Here is a 5,196-nt window from a genome sequence, read left to right as displayed (position 1 = left end):
GTAGGGAAGGTAAGAGATGAATTAGGAGGTTCCACAGGTGAAGGACAATGATATTCATTACCGTTTCATGACAGTAATGAATATTGGTTTTCATGACAGCCAAATAATCACACATGAAACTGTCTTTAATAATGATAAAAATAGGGGCCAGCAGGTGGTATAGTGGTTAAGGCTCTGGACTCCCACATGATTGACCATAGTTCAAGACCCAGACCCAGCAAAAAGCTTGAAACTCTTAAGAGGAGAATGGAGGAGACAGGACTGTGGTGTGGCCATTCCCCCAAGGGGTGACTTTTCACTTTATGTCTCTGTCTCTTTGGAAGGACACATGTCTTATAACAAAAATCTCTCTCAAAAAAATGATAAAGATGACTATCCCATTATGGAATGTAGATAATCCCTGAAGCAGGGTGTTAGGTACTTTATCTGAAAGAATTCTAGTAAAGAGATATTCTTAAGGTCTGTATTGTACACATTAAAAAACTGGCTCAAAGAAACCAAACAAACCTGGAAATAATAGTTTTCCATCATTGCTTAACAAATACCACAAGCTCAATGGCTTAAAAATAACATAAATGTAATAGTTACAGTTTTGGAAGTCAGAAGTCTGCAATGGGTCCCAGTGGGTGGAAGTCCAGGTGTAGACAAGGCTGTATTCCTTCCTGAAAGTTCTGGAAGAGAATTGCATCTTTGCCTTTTTCTTCTTCCAGAGGCCCCCTTGGCTCACATTCCCACCCTCACCATCAAAGCCAGCAACAGATCATTATCTCTGAACTCAAATCCATCATCACATCGCACTCTCTGACTCTGATCTTTGGTTTTTCTCCTCTACTTTTAAGGACCCTTGTGGTTACATGAACCACTGGATAATCCAAGATCATCTCTCATCTGCTGTTCAACAAATTAATTCCGTTTGCAGCTTTAATTCCCCTTGGCTATGTAACATACCATAGTCACAGAGATATCTTCAGAAGGCCCATTATTCTATCCACAACACTGAGATTGCTGAGCAGCAAGTGGCCAAGTCTGTATCAAAATAAAAGTCTAACTACAAACTCATAGTCATGACTTTCACATTCTCCTGGTTTTATCCAACAGCTATACTGTTTTTTCGGCCCCTTAACTAACTCCATGAGACACTGCGAGTGCCCGGCATCTCAAGCCTCCTCATTCTTCAAAGTTCAGCATGACTTTCATCTCTGCAATGGAGCACTTCCAAAGTAAACTCTCCTGGTGAACATCAAAGTCATACGGACGAAAATCTCCATCTGTAGTCTTGCAAGTGTTTATGCAATCTGGGCTGGGATGCACTGGGAAAAGAGCCGATCCCAGCCCTGAGAAGCCCATCTTGTCTTCTGCCACCTACTCACCTGGTTTCAAATACTGGTCAAGTTTTAAAGGGGTAAAGAGAACCAGGATAATCTTTCTTCTGTAGGAAAGTTTCTGATATACATGAAGGAAATAACCAATAGTCTCTTAAATTCACATCTTCCCTCTGCCAGGAGGAAGGCCATCCTCAGAGGCCAAGGACTGGCGCCTTCTCCATGCATTGGGCACACCATCCTATACATACTACAGCTTACCTATGAGCCCCTCGAAGAGTGGCAGCTCCTTGGGTGTGTCCAGTCAGACCTCTCCCTAGATTTCCATAAACTCATACCAGATCAAACTAGCTCTTCAGTAGCTACATCATAATATAAGTAAGATCTGTACTTACGCAGATTTATTTCATTGATTTAACATTGATTAAAATTGTTAAGATATTTGTAACACAAGTCCTCAAAAACCTACAAAGAGAACTATCATATTATCCAGCAATTTCACTACTGGGTGTCTACCCAAAGGACAGGAATGCACTCAGTCAGAAAAACACTTGCACATCCATGTTTATTGTGGCATTATTCATAACTACTAAAACACAGAATTTAACCAAATGTCCAAGAACAGATGAATGACTGAAAAAAGTGTGATACATATATACTATGAATACTAATCAGCCATAAAAAACAATGAGACCCAAGCATTTGATAGAAAGTGGATAAATAGGGAAGATTTAATGCTAAGTGAAGCAAACCAGACTATGAAAGAGAAGCATTGTATATCCCCACTTAAAATATACCAAACGTCTATACTCTATATGGTGGAAACTTAAAGATCATAAGATATAAAAACAGGGAGAGAAACTGTGGATACCAGAGAGAGCATAGGAGAAGGGTGGAAATGCAAAGGAGGGGGAGGAAGTGAATCAATGGCGGGGGCAAAACGTATGATAGACACAAAAATGAAAATTTGTCTGTTAATGATAATGAGTATGGAATGTCTTTAACTGGACTGATAGGTATTCATTCTGGAAAGATTTCTTTTGAATGCTGTCGAGATGTATAGTGATTAAATGTAAAAAAGAAAATTAAAAAAATAAAATATATCTTCAATCTGCTACTACTAAATTACAAAAAACAAATTTGGTCGATGGTTTATTTGTGAGTTTTGGGGTAATATGACCCAAACAAAAGTATTTACCCTTACACCTATTAAAATGCATTTTTAAGACTCAGCCTCCTTCACTCAAGGTCTCTTCACGCTCCCTCTCAGTTTCATGCCATCTAAACATGTGCAAATAGTGGCTTCGACATTTTTGTCCATGCCACTGAGAAAATGCCTACGAGCCCAGAACTGCGAGAGCTCTACAACACTAGATCAAAAGGATTGAGGCAAGGAGTCAACAATTCCTTTGGATGCCTTAGGGCAATTAGTAACCACCTAATTATGTCAGGCTCCACCCCACGCTTCTCCAGCTCATCCACAGCAGAGCAGAAAGCTCGTCAAATGCCTGATGAAGAAAGATGATGCACTGCATCTACCGCATTTCCCAGGCTGCCCCTGTCAGAGAGGGCAGCAGAAGCTGAGAGCGGTGGCAGCCATACTTAGAGTCATTTCTCCAGATCCTCCAGGGAGTGAAATGTGTTGGCGGGAATGATCTTAGATGGGTTGTCTCACAAAAAATTGCAGTTGCCTTCCCTTGCTGCTGTGGACAGATGTGGAAACAGAACAGCGAGTCATACCAGCTCTGCCTGAGTGCCTCTGGACGTGTTCTGAGCTTCAGTTTCCTGACAATGAAATGAACAGAGCGTCCACTCTGCTTGCCTGTCTGACTTCTGGAAAGTAACAGTTCGGCTGAGCTGTGAAAGCTACAGGCACACACCTACCACTGATGCTATGCACATGAGGCCACCATGATGTCGTTCAGTCACACCTCTCGTGACCCCACCTCATGTCCTCAATCAGCCCAGCAGCACTGTATTCCTGGGCACAAGCCCTTGGGGAAGTTATAGAAATGACCTCGTGTTCCAGAGCTCTCGCACTTCTGAGCTTGTAGGCATTTTCTCAGTGGCATGGACAAAAATGTCGAAGCCACTATTTTCACATGTTTAGATGGCATGAAACTGAGAGGGAAAAATGCAAACATTTCCTTGAAAATGCACCCACTGTCAGGACCAGCTGATGACTTAGTGGTTATGTTGCTGGACTCCCAAGTAGTCAACTGCAGTTCCAGCCCTGGATCTGGCAGCTTAAAATTCACACCAGGCACATGTGCGTGCATGCCCAAAATCCTGAGAGGTGAATGGAGGAGAAGGGATTGTGGTATGGCCATTCCCTCTGGTGGTGACTCCTCATTTTATATCTCTCTATCTCTCTGGGTGAGCATACATTTCCTATAGAAAAAAGAAAGAAAAAGAAAGAAAGAAAGAAAGAAAGAAAGAAAGAAAGAAAGAAAGAAAGAAAGAAAGAAAGAAAGAAAAAGAAAGAAAGAAAGAAAGAAAGAGAAAGAAAGAAAGAAAGAGAAAGAAAGAAAGAAAGAAAGAAAGAAAGAAAGAAAGAAAGAAAGAAAGAAAGAAAGAAAGAAAAAGAAAGAAAGAAAGAAAGAAAGAGAAAGAAAGAAAGAGAAAGAAAGAAAGAAAGAAAGAAAGAAAGAAAGAAAGAAAGAAAGAAAGAAAGAAAGAAAGAAAGAAAGAAAGAAAAAGAAAAAAAAGAAAGAGCGAGCCACCCACTACCTACAATTGCTTTCGAGGTTAAAAACTGTTTCTATGACTAAAATGACATCGACATGAATCCTAAGTGAATGTTAAACCTGCTTTGTTTTAATAAAACAAGTTTCATACTTCACAACCCAAACTGACTTTACGGAAGTGCGTTAAAGCTCTAGCCTGTGTCATTAAACGGATGCCGCCATCATGACCTCGGGAACAGGCCTGTGCTCAGGGCTGTGAGTGTGCCAAAGCATTATACCTGCTCTCCTGTGCAGTCACACCGGTGAGTTGACATCACTCATAACCAAAGAGGTCATTGAACAGATGGCCCACGTGACCTGGCAGCTGTTGGAGTGGGAAATGTGACGAGAGCAGCACGCCTCACTCACGGGTGCGAGACCTCGGCCTGGCCACGTCCGCCTCAGAGCTCAGCTTGCTCACGTGTAAGTGTGTGCACTATGTTCTCCTCACCGTGTACCCGTTCAGTGCTGGACCCTCTTTATCACTGCACCCGCTTCACTGGTGTGCCTCTCCACCATCGTTCCCTCATTTTACACTGTTCACTGTTGCACCCTCCTCACCAGTGTACCCACGTCACTGTGTACCCTCTTCACCAGTGTACCCACGTCACTGTGTACTCACTTCACCAGTGTACCCATGTCACTGTGTACCCTCTTCACCAGCGTGCCCACGTCACTGTGCACTCTCTTCACCAGCATACCCACGTCACTGTGTACCCTCTTCACCAGTGTACCCACGTCACTGTGTACTCACTTCACCAGTGTACCCATGTCACTGTGTACCCTCTTCACCAGCGTGCCCACGTCACTGTGCACTCTCTTCACCAGCATACCCACGTCACTGTGTACCCTCTTCACCAGTGTACCCACGTCACTGTGTACTCACTTCACCAGTGTACCCATGTCACTGTGTACCCTCTTCACCAGCGTGCCCACGTCACTGTGCACTCTCTTCACCAGCATACCCACGTCACTGTGTACCCTCTTCACCAGTGTACCCACGTCACTGTGTACTCACTTCACCAGTGTACCCATGTCACTGTGTACCCTCTTCACCAGCGTGCCCACGTCACTGTGCACTCTCTTCACCAGCATACCCACGTCACTGTGTACCCTCTTCACCAGTGTACCCACGTCACTGTGTACTC

At 43.3% G+C, this 5,196-nt stretch overlaps 1 long non-coding RNA gene across 1 annotated transcript in view; it reads left to right on the top strand.

Moving 5' to 3' along the window:
* The window catches only part of LOC102486322 (uncharacterized), a 5,379-nt gene extending 4,308 nt beyond the window's left edge, over window positions 1–1,071 (top strand). Inside the window, exon 3 of the long non-coding RNA XR_335063.2 lies at window positions 840–1,071. This is a non-coding gene — a long non-coding RNA (uncharacterized LOC102486322). The remainder of the gene's footprint in view (window positions 1–839) is intronic.
* The last annotated feature ends 4,125 nt before the right edge of the window (window positions 1,072–5,196 follow it).

This window comes from Tupaia chinensis, unplaced genomic scaffold (genome assembly GCF_000334495.1).
Source record: "Tupaia chinensis unplaced genomic scaffold, TupChi_1.0 Scaffold000332_1, whole genome shotgun sequence".
Classification (NCBI taxonomy): Eukaryota; Metazoa; Chordata; class Mammalia; order Scandentia; family Tupaiidae; genus Tupaia; species Tupaia belangeri.
This window is presented reverse-complemented; position numbering and strand designations above follow the sequence as displayed.